Consider the following 15,924-nt stretch of genomic DNA (forward strand, 5'->3'; position numbering starts at 1 on the left):
AATCCCCGGCTCCGCCCCCCACCCAGGCCTGATGCCTCTGGCCCAGGCATCAGGCCTGGGTAGGGGACCCCCAGCCCCCCATCCAGGCCTGATGCCTCGGCCAGAGGAGTTGACCCTCATCACCCTTCGATCACCAATCACCGGATCGGCTCCTTGACCAGGCCTGAGGCCTCCAGCAGAGGTGTCAGGCCTGGGCAGGGGACCCCCAGCTCCCTGCGGTTGCAGGCTCCGCCCCTGCCCAGGCCTAACGCCTCTGGCCTAGGCGTCCGGCCCAGGCAGCGGGGACCCGCAGCTGCAGCAGCCCCGCGATCGTGGGCTCCGCTTTAGGCCCAGGCAAGGGACCCCTAGCTCCTGGGACTGCCAGCTTCGACTGTGCCCAGCTCCCATCGCTGGCTCCACCCCTACTTCCTGCTATCACTGGCCAGGGCGGAAAAGGCGCCTGATTTTACGATCATGGCTGGGGGGCAGGGAAAAGGCGGCCCCAGGGTTTCTGATCACTGTCAGTGGCAGGGGGCTTCTTCCTGCTTTCCTTTTCGCCTCCTTGCATTGTGCCTACATATGCAAATTAACCGCCATCTTGTTGGCAGTTAACTGCCAATCTTAGTTGGCAGTTAATTTGCATATGGCCCTGATTAGCCAATGAAAAGGGTAGCGTTGTACGCCAATTACCATTTTTCTCTTTTATTAGTGTAGATTAGTGTGATCCCCCAAAATCCACTAGCCTTAACTAAAAGAGATTTAATTTTCAAAACTTAATGTGACCTTTAGGCTTCCAATCATTTATGGGCAGAAAACAGGGTGTGAAATGTTCTCAGATTCTAAGAAGGTCATTTGCTGTAATGTCCTCCTAAAGAGGTCAGGGAGATAATAGGAAAAGACCTCCCAGGGGGCGGAACCATGGGCTATGGACAACAATGGGATAGAGATCTGCTCCTGCAGGCGGAAATAGGGTTTAATCCAGAAACATTCCCTGCTGTGCTGGCCTCCTAAGGCTGCCATAATAAAATAACCCAGCCTTGATGGCTTGAACAACAGAAATTATATTCTCACAGTTCTGGAGGCTGTAAGTCTGAGATGAGGGTGCCAGCATGGTCACTTTCTGGTGAGAACTCTCTCCCTGGCTTGCAGACAGCTGCTTTCTCCCTGTGTACTTACCTGGAGAGAGAGAGAGAGAGAGAGAGAGAGAGAGAGAGAGAGAGAGAGAGAGAGAGAGAGAACAAGCAAGAGTGCTCTGGTGTCTCTTCTTATAAGGATGCTAATTCCCTTGAATTAAGACCCCAACCTGACTACCCCATTTAACCTTAATTCCTTCCTTAAAGGCCCCATCTCCAAATATTGCCAGTTAGGGCTTCAAGGTGTAAATTTTGATGGAACACAAACATTCAGTCCATAACACTCCTTACAAGGTAGGCTCCTTACAATGCCTGCCAGCAGGATTTTAGAATCATTAGAAAAATGGCTACATATGTCTACCATTCTTCCTGTATCTGAATGGATGTGTTTATTAATGCAGGTGGGGTAGGGAGGGGCTGATTGCTACCTTCTTCAATTCTGGGTCTTCGACTCCAGAAGAGGCACGTATACACCTAGTGTAAAACTTCTCAGGAGAATGTGCACCTCATGCTTTGATGGAATGATGAAAGTTATAGATTACCTCCTGTGGAGATAGGATGGGAGTTTTTATACTCTATATATGGAGCAGAGGGTGTTAGTTATTTGTGAATAAGAGAACAAACATTATTATATGGTTTAATTTCTTTCTGTCCTTCTTGCTATGACCCTTCATGGCATGCATGTATCTCCCTGTGGAAAGATTATATATTTGAATCTCATTGATGCTAGACTTTGGCAATATGACGTTTGGTTTGGCTAAGAAAATGTGAACAAAAGTGATGTTTGTTACTTTCAAGTGGGAACCTTAAGCCAGAGTATGTTTCACTATGAGATGGACAACATCCTATAAAGGTTACTCTGTCAACCTGAATGGTGTTGAGAAGATAATATCGAGCAGAACCATAATGGGTTTTGTGGCACGAATGAGAAGAACGACACAATAAAACAAGGCTTTTGTTGTGAGCCCCGAGAGTTTGTGATAGTTTGTTATGCAACTCAGCCTAGGCTAACCGACAGCAACCTGTGCGTATATGGGGACTTAATGTTACATTGAGTGTGCAAGTTTGACTTAATTTATCCAAATCGACCGAAGGATTAAATGTACTGTTTTATTTAATTTGCAAAGATCTTGAGGCTAAGACAACTGGAGAAAGGCACATTTTCGCACTGGAAAGGCACCCAAAGAGGAATTGAATACCGTTTTTCTTCGGTATTTAAATGATAAGATCCACTAAACTGTTCTTAAACAAAATTGGAACAAAGTTTTAAAATGAAGAGTAGAGATTTTGGAAAAGAATTCATTTTCCCAGCAAGTGTTCCATGACTCTAGCTCCTTTACTGTATCATGAGAGGGGAATAGGGCACTGTTTCTGCTCCCAGGGATGAGAAACATGCTGACTCACCCAGTCCATTTCATTATAATAAATTTAGGATGACTTCAGCAACATTTTCTATGAACTGGCCAAGGCTATTAAGAGGCTAACTCCGTTTTTTCCTAATTTAAATTCAATTGACGCACCAGTGAGAGCTCTCTAGCTTATCTGGTCTTCATTAAGGGCCTGTTAAACTATGAAAAAAGCATTACATTTTTTGGACATTCACACCATTACATATAATATTAATTGCCAAAGTATACTAATAAGCTTATTAGAGTAACTGTTCTTTGGGTATATATAATTTCGCTTCTTACAGAGTCTGCATTCTGAGTAGCATTAGGAACAGAGAGGAAATAATTCTTTTCAGTTGCAAGGAAAAGGGTCACACAAGCAATCCATGATCATCAGTATTCTCTTCCAAGTGGCACCACCACTCCTTTAGCTACCACCTTGTCTTCAATCATCTGAAAGAACTGGATGCTCATTAGTACGCGTCCCCACCCTGTTTCTGGTGCTGAGCATAGTGTTGAGGGAGGGAGATAAAATGGACTTACTCAGCACTGCCGACAGAGTCAAATGATCTTCCAGGTGGCAAATGCTTGATCGGCTCTTGTTAGATTTACCAGCCTCTCTATGTGGAAAGTCCAACATCAGAGAGCAGCAGTAGCTTAGCCAAGTGAGATACCAATAGGATGTGTTGTAAGAACATTCTGTCTGCCGACATTAAGACCCACAGTAATTTGTGCATTCAGGCTAATTAACAAGACATTTTTATCCTTCAAATATTTTATAGTCATAAACCTACTGTTCTGTTTTTATCAAGTGAATATAAAATACTGTCCCTGTACAAATATCTTAATTTTATAGATCTGAAGTACAAATATTTGCTTGAAGTTCCTATGATGTGAGGAAAAAAAAAATCGAAGCAAAATGATTCCACTTTATCTTGTTACAACAATGTCCACGAGTTTAATATGATCATTAATAATAGCCCAAGTTGGGGAAGTCTTGGTGGCAAGAAAATTAAATGTGTTCTGGGAGTAAGGTCACTGAAGTTCTGCACTGAGAACATTATAAAATAGGTGACTCACTTTACAAAAAGAAAAGCTATGTCTAGCATCAACAGTGTAGTATTTGAGAGGCCCATGTCTATGTTTTCTGAATATTGTCAATAGAAATGCTAAGAAAAGCCATGGCAATTTCCAAATGTTGTGGTCCCCAAACTTCCTGTAACATTATGTATTGCGTACTTACTGTCTTGTTTGGCTGTTTGTTTAGCTTTGCACTTCATTTTCATTTTAATCAATTTATGCTCTCTAAATATTTGAAGAAGGTAAACCCTTATTGTCAAACTTTCCTGCAGTGTAACAGGGATAATTTAATATTCTTATTCATATTTATTTAATACCTAGTTCTCTCTAAGTGCTTATTCAATTTTAACAATCAACCTATGTGTTGACAACACATTTCTATTGATCACTCAATTACATAATTCCTTGTATAATGACATGCTAAGGCTTGTATTCAGTTTGGTGCACATTTTCAGCATTGACATCCCTTGCTGTGTAAATAGGACTATTGTTAAGAAAGAGCACAGTTTTTCATAAGTATGTGTTAAAGACAGGGTAAGTACTTATCATTAGAAAAACAAAACTGTTAAGAGATGATTACTCAAGAACTTGATAATCTGTATTGCTATTGCCATATAGGATATAGTATCTGGTACAGCATATACAATGCATATCTAATTTAGGACTAGTATAGGAATCTAGAGAAATAATATTAAGAAATAGAGAATCAAATATGAAGGTATTTCAAATAGTTTTAACTTGTTTCATATATACTTAAAAATTTTAATAACATGAGAAGTGATTATGGATAACAGAATGACACTTTAGATTTGAAAGAGCCCCCAGAAACCACTTTGTCTAGCTCCTACAGTACCATAGCACAAGGAAGTGAGAGATTTGAGGCTAGAATAAAGGACTCTTTGTGACCAATCAGTGTTCTTTCTTTTGCTACAAGTTGACTCCTTATATTTTAAAAAATCATAACTTAGGTAAATTTATCAGGGCACAATTCTCTTATCAGAATTTTTTCTTTATTAGGTAGTCATCAGTTGGTGCAATGACCCAGTAAAATGGTGATTTTTTTCTTAAACTGAATTGTAAAATTTATGACTTCAAGGAGAATTAGTAGTAATTAAGAAATTCCGACATTTAATTATTAAAAAAACAGGTAAAATTTTCTAAACTTCTTTTATCTGGCCTACTACTCATCCTTTTTTTTTATATGTGCAAGTTTTTCCTCTCTATTTGTTGAACCAAAGGCCTGAATAAAGAATCTTACGAAAATTCTATTTATGATGATATGTGGAAATGTCTATTACAATAAAATGAGTAGCAGTTATTTTTCAAACATGTGACTTCCCTACATCATTATCTTTAATATAGGTCATGTTAGGAGAGCTGGATTAATATAAAGCTCCCAGAGGATTTCCAATTCTTTACTCACTTCACTCCTGGCAAGTAAGGATGAGTTATCTGATTGGAGACATTGATAAAAATAAACTCATCACGTTCATCTCATTTTGTGCCTTTTTTTTTTCTTTCCTTTTGGGGACTAGCTAGTCCAGGAAGCAGTAGTTATCAACCATTCCACTCAGAGTTTAGGAGACCTTCCACTGTCTAATATTACCTGTAGTGGCAATGTTATCATGGTTCTCACAGTAAGCTATGTCCTGTAACTCAGATCAGACTTTATGAGTAATAAATGTGATACTTTGATCTATGTTCCTTATGTATTTAACTTTTTAATGAAAGAAACAAGGGTCCTACTGACCTCAACAGATATTCCTGGCATACAATAAGTAAAAATATAATAAAATACGATATTTAAAAATTGGCTTAAAATATGGTAGGGAGAAGGAAAACTTCCATTTCCCCTTTTCCAATCAAATATATTAGGGAACTCTTGAATGGGTGCACACCCTTAGGCTGGCTCTGAATGGGGGATTTCTTCTCACAATGCCATCTTGATGCTGCAGACTGACCTGGTTCTATAAGATGAGATCCTCCTCGTCCCATCTTCTGGGAGTTGGTGATGGGCCCTCTCTCCTTCTCTTGAGAATCCATCAACCTTACACATGCAGTATTCCATAGAATCCTGGCTGTCTCACACCTGCAAACTTCTTTCTGAGAAGAAGCTCACATTTTCATTTTTATTCTACATTCTCTCCCCTTCCCCTAAAACTCTGTTCTCTCTGCAATCTCTTTTTCTCTCAAACATTTTGTACTATTCCATTTCCTATAATTTCCCACACTCACATATAATATCCCTATGTGCATCTATATTTTTGTATACTATACATAATTTTTACATTTTGTACTGTAGAAAAATGATGATTTGTAGTGAATTACTCTCATCCACTTTTTCCATTTATATTATCTGCTATATACATCTGCAATTACTTTTAAACTCACCAAAGAGGAGTTACTGGGATTGATAGCCTGAAAGAATCTACCAGACTTCACTCACAATCCTTGAAGAAGAAAGTGAATAATGCTCAGGGAGAGCCCATTGCAATCTGCTGTGTTATACAGTGCTTGATATTGAGGTGCATTTGCCAGTTTCATTTTCTTTAGAAGGAGATATGTGCTACTGTTAGGTGAGCTTCAGTGAAGTGTCATTTTTCTGTATCTGTTGCACTTTCTTTGTTCTGACTACAACTTTTAATATTTCATATCTGACAAATCTTCACTTGGAACACAGTAAAAAACACCAATTGTGATTTCCTTCTTTTGGAACCATACTGTTATGAAAGGAGAGATTTTACTACCAAGAAAAAAAGAAAAAGAAAATGGTCAATGTCTCTTTTGCCAAAACAAAATAAAGTCATAGGAACTTATGAAATTTTTCCAAGGTGCCAAAGGCTAGGGTAAATTTAACTCGTGTCAAGATAATCTTGTCTATAAGTACTTGAAATTCAGGTCAGCTATTGCGGTCAAATTATACTATTTAGCAAGCTTTAGCTGTGATGCTGGTGTTATTTGGCTTCATGGACAAAGGCTAAAGTCATTTAAAGACTGAGGTGAAGTTCACTGCAAATCAACTGTATTGAGAGAATGGTGAGTAAATTGCTCTGTGATGGACTGAGGAAAGAGGACTTTGTGAAGCATAATGAAGGACCTCTGTTAAGGAGAACACAGTCTCAGCCTGCATCAGCTTCGAAGACTGAGAAACAACTCAGGTCGTGCTGATATGAAGATCAGTGGGTGATCAGGAAAGACAGCCAATTGATCAGGAGGTGTATACAGAACCCAAAGCAGGATTTGTTCTAATGGAGAGGAAGAGAGTGATAAAAATGAATCTTTGGTTTCATCTAAAAAATTAGTTCTAAATATCAACAGGAAATGAGCTATTGACTATGTGTTGACATTTCAGGCCATAAAGGGACTGAAAGTAACACAAACATATCTTTTAAATATGCTGATACACTTGAGTGACATTTATGTGGGAGAAAGATATTACACTCATATTTCCTCCACTCTTAAGGCTATGCACCAAGGTTAGGGAATCGAGCAACGGCCTTTTCTAAAAAAGTTTTTAATTTATAATGCCTGGTTTTGCTCCAAAGCTTTGTTGGACATTGAGACCGATATCCAAGTTGACCCCAGGCCCTGGTGACCTTCAGGTCCTCTCTGTTGACAAATAATGCCCTATCGGGGCAGTTTTGTGTATTTTATTTTTCAACATTAACTAAAAGGGTAAGCTACACTGAACCAAGTTCCAGAGCTAATGATGAAAAATAATAGTGTTTCCAGAACTATGTCACATTTTTGTTAATATTAGCCAAATTACAGAGCAAACCTTTCTTTGTATCTTGTAATTATTTCCTGCTAAAGCAGAGGCCACTTATAGCAGACATTAAGCTTAAAATGGCTAATGCTTCATTTTTGTTTGTCCTTTTCAGTTTGAAAAAAAAAATGGGAACATTAACACAAAAATTCAGATCTTCAGATTTTATTGAAAAATTAGGTCTGGCACCATTATTCCCACTTCCCTCATGGCTATGACTTGATGGAGTAGAATAGTGCTCATATCGAAGCAGAACAGGTGCTTTCCAATGTGTGCCATTCCCTCTGGCCTTATGTCAGACCAGCTTCATTTCTTACTTTCCCGAGTAGCCTTGCAGGTATTTAACTCTGTGACTCCACCTTCACTATTGCCTGATCCTTCTTCAAATTGTCATCCGTAGACCTTTTTACCTATCTTGTCAGTGACATTATTTTGCTATATATTGAAACAAAATGTTAGAACAGCCTTTCAAAATCAATCCTTCTTCACTAGCAATTGTGTCAGACTTTGCCATTTAACCATCCTTTATTTTTTTAAAATTTACTACATCAGTCATATTGATGTGGTTGGTGGTGGTGGAGAAGATGAGAAGATTAAATAAGTAGGAATTGATAAATAGATATATTTCTTTTTCGTAAAACAGAACTCATGTTGTCCTCTGGGTTCCTATCTCTTATTCTGACAGGACTTTGATTCTGTTGGTTTTTCTCCTCAGATCTAGCTAACTTATGTTAAGTCACTGCTTCTCATCTCTTTGGCAATGTGTTACATTAGTGATTCAATTTCAGTGGGTGGATGTGTGAACACCTTAGGCAAGCTCTTCTGTAGGGAAGAAATCTGTTCTAACATCTTTATTTTTCTTTGACTTATCTAGTAGCAAAACCCCAACTTGCTGCCCTGACTCAATGAGTGGAATAAAGTCGGGTTAGATATATCTGATTAAAGTGACACAAGAAAGTGCCAATGTGGGATGGCTTTTGAACATCAAGAAGATAAAAATCGTGACTACAAAAGAAATACACAATTTTAACATAGACAGTGAAGACCTTGAAGTTGCTCAAGATTTTGTTTACCTTGGTTCATTCATCAATTCAAACAGAGACTGCAGCTAAGAAATAAAAAAAAAGTGGAAAATGAGAAGGGCAGCACTGGAAGAATGAGGAAAGATCAAGGGCAAAGATGTGTCCTTAGACACCAAGGCTAAGCTCACCCACACCCTCATATTCCCAGTTACTATGTACAGATGCCAAAGTTGGGCTGTTAAGAAGGCTGATAGAAAAAAAAAAGTGATTCATTTGAAATATGGTGTTGGAAGAGAGCTCTACAGAAACCCTGAATAAGTGGATCCCAGGGCAAATTAAGCCTAAAACATTGCTAGAGGCAAAAATGATGAAACTGATGCTATTCTAACTTGGGCACATCAGGTGAAGGCAGGGTGCTTTGGAAAAGGACAATAATACTGGAAAAAATAGATGGGGAAAGACTGAATATGAGCTGGATTGACTTCATAAAAGAAGCATAGGCAGGGGTCTACAGAGCTAATGGACACTGTGGACATTACTCATTCATAGGGTCGCCAGGAGTCAGAGCTGACTCAGTAGTGCATGACATACACAGAGATATCTGTGTTAGAATTCCAGTTATGGTGGTGACCAACTGTTAAATGGGTTCCAATTTATTGCCTGTAGCACATTAGTCTTATTTTTTAGTTGAATCTTTAATATACTATTTAGCCAGACACTGGTGACTGTGGCCCTTTTTTGACAGATGTGGAAAGAGTGTTAGTTGCCCTTTCTTATATATACAAACCCATAAACACACACAATGAGGATGAAATAATTCTCATTTTATTATACTCTCTCTTTCAAACAAGGCTTCAATTCAATATTTCTTTGCAAAAATTAACATAATTATTGAGGTTTCCCCATCCCTTTTAGCTACTTTCTGGTCTAACTTTAAGATTTTAAGTGAATCCTGGGGTAAAACCAATACCTAAAGGTGAAACGTAAAGTTATATCACTTCACATTAAAAAAATGGTTAGTAATTTGTTAATATTTTGGAAAATAATGGCGTGTTTGTTGATTTTGCAACCTCTACTGCAGTACTGCAGGCAATGCAGCTTGGGAGAACTTTGTAAACACAAATATCTTGATCATTTGCTTAAAATCCAAATTTACCCTACTGGGAAATAAAGCAGATGACAGCATATTCAATGAGACACAAGTAGATTTGAGAGGAAAGCAAACAGTCTGAACAGAAAGGGACAGAAATTAAAACAAAAGTAAAAAGAACATTGGCAATATATTCTAGGGTTGGAGATGTATAAATACTCTGAGCAAGGGACTAGTTTTATTCATCTTTGGATCTCCAGTGCTCAGCCCCATGTTGGTGTGTGGGAGAAGCCCTCAGTAACTGTCAGGTAAATTGCTTTGATTATGCTTGCATGGGGAATTAGGCGGCTGCCCAGATTTCTACACACAGACAAGTTCATAGAACACTTGGCTCCCAAGCACTTATCACTAATAATGAATGCCCTTCAGAAGATAAAGAAATGGTATGGAAAAATGCTATTGATTGCAGTAATAAAAATGCTTGCTTATTTAAAGACTAGGGGCCCGGTGCACGAAATTCGTGCACTGTGTGTGTGTGTGTGGGGGGGGGGGGGGGAGTGTCCCTCAGCCCAGCCTGCCCCCTCTCACATACTGGGAGCCCTCAGGCGTTGACCCCCATCACCCTCCAATCGCAGGATCGGCCCCTTGCCCAGGCCTGACGCCTCTGGCCTAGGCATCCGGCCCCGGCAGCGGGGACCTGCAGTGGCAGCGGGGGGTGCCGCGATCGCGCGGGCTCTGCCCTTGCCCCTGCAGGACGCCTCTGGCTGAGGCATCCGGCCCGGGCAGCGGGGACCCGCAGCTGCAGCGGCCCCACGATCGTGGGCTTCGCTTTAGGCCCAGGCAAGGGACCCCTAGCTCCTGGGACTGCCAGCTTTGACCGTGCCCAGCTCCCATCACTGGCTCCACCCCTACTTCCTGCTATCACTGGCCAGGGCGGCAAAGGCACCTGATTCTCCGATCATGGCTGGGGGACAGGGCAAAGGCGGCCCCAGGGCCGCCTTTGCCCTGCCCCCCAGCTCTTAGCCCCCCCCTGGGTTTCCAATCACTGTCAGTGGCAGGGGGCTTCTTCCTGCTTTCCCTTTTGCCTCCCTGCATTGTGCCTACATATGCAAATTAATCGCCATCTTGTTGGCAGTTAACTGCCAATCTTAGTTGGCAGTTAATTTGCATATAGCCCTGATTAGCCAATGAAAAGGGTAGCTCGTACACCAATTACCATTTTTCTCTTTTATTAGTGTTGATAAGTTAAAATCAATGTATTTAAAGAGGCCAAATCTGGATAGGTCTTGAAGACTTACCTGACTGCTGTGAAAGGATAGGAAAACTGATGCTTCAAAAGTTATATATTAAAGGATAAGAAATTATTTAAATTTTCTAGGAGGAATTAATACTATTAAACTACTGAATTTTAGAACTCTTGAATGTACTTTACAGAATAATATGAAATAATGTTAGACTTGGCTCTAAGGATAATACTTACTAAAGTAAAAGCTTTGATAATTGCATATCAGTAAAAGAGTTCTTTGTAATCTAGATTAGTGGCTTTCAAAGCTTTTATATATATATATATATATATATATATATATATATATATATATATATCTCCTTGGATACATGCATACACATATAACTAAAAACAATTTGATTATAGATGGTTTATTTCCACCTGAGAGATATTTTTGGATTGATTTCAATATTTCAAATGAACTCTTGATCACACTTAAAATCATGCTGTTGCTCTGTGATATTTCTCTTTTTTGTTTTTTATTATTTCAATTAAAAAATAAATTGGTTGCAACCCATTGAACTAATTCCAGCACCCACTAAAAGTTTGTAATCCATAAATTTGACAATCACTATAGTAGAGCTAAAAAGGCACAAGGAAGTAGATTGGTACCAATAGTTTGCTTTTTTAAGAGTAGTATTTATTAAACACCTTAGTATTCAGCTGACATGCTTCTATGGCTTCTTTCACTAATTATTGATAATAACACTTGTAGTAGGAAAACTTTTAGGGTGGGCCTCAAGATTTCCCACTCCCCTGGGGTTCATGCCCTGCATTATCCCTGGGCAGGGAATATGATGAATTTTACACATGCTTATGTTGTTATATGGCAACGTTAGTCTTAAGGAAGCTTATCTAGTGGCCCAATTAATCACATGAGCTGTTTAAAAGCAGAGTTCCCTTAGCTACCTGAAGAGAAGAGGAGTCAGAGGTTCAAAGCATGAGAAGAATTTGATGCCCATTACTGATTTGAAGAACGAAGGAGTCAATGGCAAAGAGTATGGGCAGCCTTTAGGAGCTGAGAGCAGTCCCCAGCTATAGCCAATGAGGAAATGAGGATCTCAGTCCTACAAAAAGAAAGGAATTCAATTCTACCAACAAAGAGAATCAGCTTGGAAAGAAATTTTTCTTCCAAACCTCCAGACAAAAGCTCTGCATGACTAACCTCTAGATTTGGACTTCGGCCATTCCAAGCAAAGCATGCAGCTATGTCATGCCAGAGTTCTGACCTGCAGGACTGTGAGCTAATACATTGGTGTTGTTTTACGCTGTAAGTTTGTGGTACTTTGGTATGCAGCAATACAAAATTAATATGACAACCAAGGCACTTGGCCATTTTTACCATAAAATCTCTGTTCAGCTTGTTCTTCTACACGGCAGAAAAAAATGTCAAATCCATTCTAGAGCATTACTCAGTTATAAAGTAGAGAATTAAATAAAAATTTTATTCATTCTTCAATCACCCTGGTTAATTAAGGTGTTACTATATGCTATATAGCAAAGGTGATATGACTGTGCTATGTTACATAAGGCTCTGTCCCAGCAGACTGCAGACTGGGGCAAGAGATGACCTGGCTTAGAAGTAGACTGTAATAGAAAGGGCCTAGAGAGAGGGCCATGTGACACTGAACTTGGGTAGGCTCTATGAGTTGAGAGCAGTCTCCCACTCAGAACCAGCAAAAAAATACAGAGACCTCTGTCTACATGGAAATGAATTCTGTCAATAGCCTGAATGATCTGGAAGACTCTTTCCCGATCTAGACTCATAAAGAGCTCAGCAAAACTGGGTCAGATCTATAGAAACTATAAGATAAACTGACCCACAGACACTGCGAGATAACAAATATGTGTTGTTTTAAGCTGCTAAGTTTGGGGTACTTGGTTACACAGCAAAAAAAAACAACAAACTACTATAATAGTTATACCAATTGACACTCCTAGAAACAGTGTATAAGTAGACAGGCTTGGCCTCATGTGATATAGTTGGTATTTTAATTTTAGCCATTCTAGCAGATAATGTAGAATTATTCACAGGGTTTTAATTTGTATGTACCTAGTTCCTATTGAAATTGAGCTGCAATTCATAAGCCTATTAATCATTTGGTTCCCTGAAGTGCCAGTTAAAATTTCTTGCCTGATTCTTTTGAATGTGTTTTTCTTATTGATTCATGAGTTTTTAATTTTTCTAGATATGAACTATGTGTTGCTAAATGTGTTGCAAGTATATTCCCTACTTTGTGACATGACTTTTCATTGATGCAATACGTTTTTTGATACATATTCAAATTTATCATTGTTTTCCCTATAGTTAATACTTTGGTGTTTTTTATCTACCCTGAGATCATGAGTATATCCTTTATTATATGGATGTTTTATTGTTTTAGCTTTCTAATTTAAATTTATATTTACTTATAGTTGATTTTTGTGTCAAATGTGTAGTAGAAATAATTTTCTTTTTGTATAGATACCCAATTGACTTAATACCTCCAAAATCGGTCCCCTTCATTTACAGAGCTATCTTATCATAAATCAGCTGTAAATAGATTGTGTTTCAGGCTCCCTATTCTATTTCAATAGCTAAATTACCATAAAATTCTTGTTCAATACTATCCTATTTTAATTAACAGAAATTTATGATAAATCTTGCTGTCCAGTAAATCAAGTTCTACCTTATTTTTCTTTTCTCCGTGAGAGTCTTGATTACCCTGAGATTTCTATTTAAATTTTAAGTTCAGCATGTCAAGATCAACATACAGCCTGGCTGGTATTGCTCAGTGGTTGAGCATTGACCTATGAACCAGGAGATAATGGTTCAATTCCCGGTCAGAGCACATGCTGGGTTGTGGGCTTGTTCCCCATAGGGGGCATGCGGAAGGCAGCCAATCAATGATTCTCTCTCATCATTGATGTTTCTATCTCCCTCTCCCTCTTCCTTCCTCTCTGAAATCAATAAAAATATATTAAAAAAAGATCAACATACAAAAAAAAATCTCTTCAGATTTTGATAGATATTGTAATGCTCTATGGATCAATTTTGGAAAAACAATCATTTTCCAATCCATGAAAAATAGTATATCTATTTATTTTCCCTCAATAATATTTTATACTTTTCTGTATAGAAGTTTTAACATTTGTGGTTATTAGTTATTATCTAGGCATTTAATATTTTTATCTTATTCAACATTTTAGCATTACTATTTTATTTTCTAATATTAAAATAAGAAATACAATTATTTTGCATTAGACTCACTTATCAATTTTAATAATTTCTTTATAGATATTTAGATTTTCTGTGAATAATGATATATTTACTTCTGTCTTTATAATTATAGTTTCTTCTTCACCCTCCTGTACTGGCTAGGAGTTCCAGTACAATGTTAAATTTAAGTGATGAGAGCATGTACCCTTATTTCTTTATTGATCTCAATATTGAAGAGTTCAATATTTCACATTAAGTATGATATTTATTGTTGTTTTTAAAATGAACTTTATAATATTAAGGGAGTTTCCATCTGTTCTTAGTGTATATGGTTTTTATGAAAAATGAATATTGAATTTTATCAAAAGACATTTTGCCATTCTTTGGATGACTACATTAACTTTAAAATCATTTATTCTGTTAATGGCATGAGATACCCTAATTTTGGAATGTTAAAAAAGTCTTGCATTCCTATAATACATTCAAATTTTACACTTGTTTTGTTTATATTTTGTTGAGGACATGTCTTGTGATGTTTGTTATCATTGAAGTTTGCCTCAACTCAAGTGAGGCAAACTTCAATGATAACAAACTTCACAAGACATGTGACTCACGAACTCTTTTTTTGGGAAAAGTCACCTGTTAGTCAGTGTTTGAGGTCAGTTGACAATCCAACCATCACCTATACCAATTTTTATGCAGAATTTTGATTCTCTATGATATTTTAAAGTTTGGGATTATGAAAAGTTCCAGGAACTATCTGATATAAATGTCAAGGGTCTAGTGTGTTTGTTTCATAATTAGTAGAGAGAATGTGTTTTCCTCCCTTGTTTTGAAATCTTATCACAGATTTCACAGAAAAACAGTTGGAATATGGAGTAGCAAAAATATCTTGAAGAAATGAGATTGTGAGCTAAAAATTGTATGAGGAACTCTAGCCTAATCGACTGGAAGCCAACCATAATAGAACATTTGTAAACAGGTGCACCTTTATCTATGAACATCTCAGCAACCTTTAACATATCAAAGTAAGGCCAAAGGGACTCTGTATGCTTTATGATATGCAGATTGATATTTGGAAGGTCAAAAACATTTTGGTCTTGGGCACTAAAAGCTAAGTGCTTAAAATAGGTTTTGATAATTTAGTTAAAAAACCTTTACTAGAATGGTATAGTATAATTATTACAGAGTTATTGAGCCATTTTATTTAATTTTCTTCTTTATTATGTTATTTCTGACTTTTAATAAAAGCTTAATGAAATTCTTAGAGAATAGGAGTTTTGGGTTCATTGAATTTTCTGATTAATTAGTGCTCAAACTTATAATCATTGTATGTCAATGGAAATAAATAAAAATGCGTCCACTTGAGTGACTTAGTAAAATGTACTGAACATAATTGAATTCCTTTTAAAAAATTATAACACAATAAATGATTCATGATGGTCATTCAGAACATCAGTTTCCTGTGTTGTTTATGAAACTGAACTAAATTTCTTCTGACTTTTGGAGTCAGCAGAAATGATTTTCTCAAATAGTGTGACATTAGCTTGTTTTCTTGCAATTTGACTTTGTTCCTTAGGGTTGTAGATTATGAGAATGTAAGAGAATGCAAATAATGATTAATGGCGATAGCACATTCTAGGTATTGGGAATGGCTTTATTGATATTGATTTTGGGAGGTAGAATATTCACTTTTTATGACAAATTTTAGAGAATCAAACTAAAATGTCCAAACATATCTAAAATAGAATTTTCATCATTTGATATGGTATTAGTGTAAGTTTGGTGTCATTTCTGGCTTGCTAAATGATTGATACTTAATCTGTAATTGGAAAAGCTATGGCAGCAATTTCCTATAATAGCCTACAAGCTGTATCTAATTTCTCCTTGGGGGAGAATTTTAATTGTATGTTACTCCCCAAATATGGACAAATTTGGCTGCCAGCTCTTTCTGGAATTTGGTATTAATCTTTCTGCTGAGC

This window comes from Myotis daubentonii, chromosome 6, assembly GCF_963259705.1.
Source record: "Myotis daubentonii chromosome 6, mMyoDau2.1, whole genome shotgun sequence".
NCBI lineage: Eukaryota > Metazoa > Chordata > Mammalia > Chiroptera > Vespertilionidae > Myotis > Myotis daubentonii.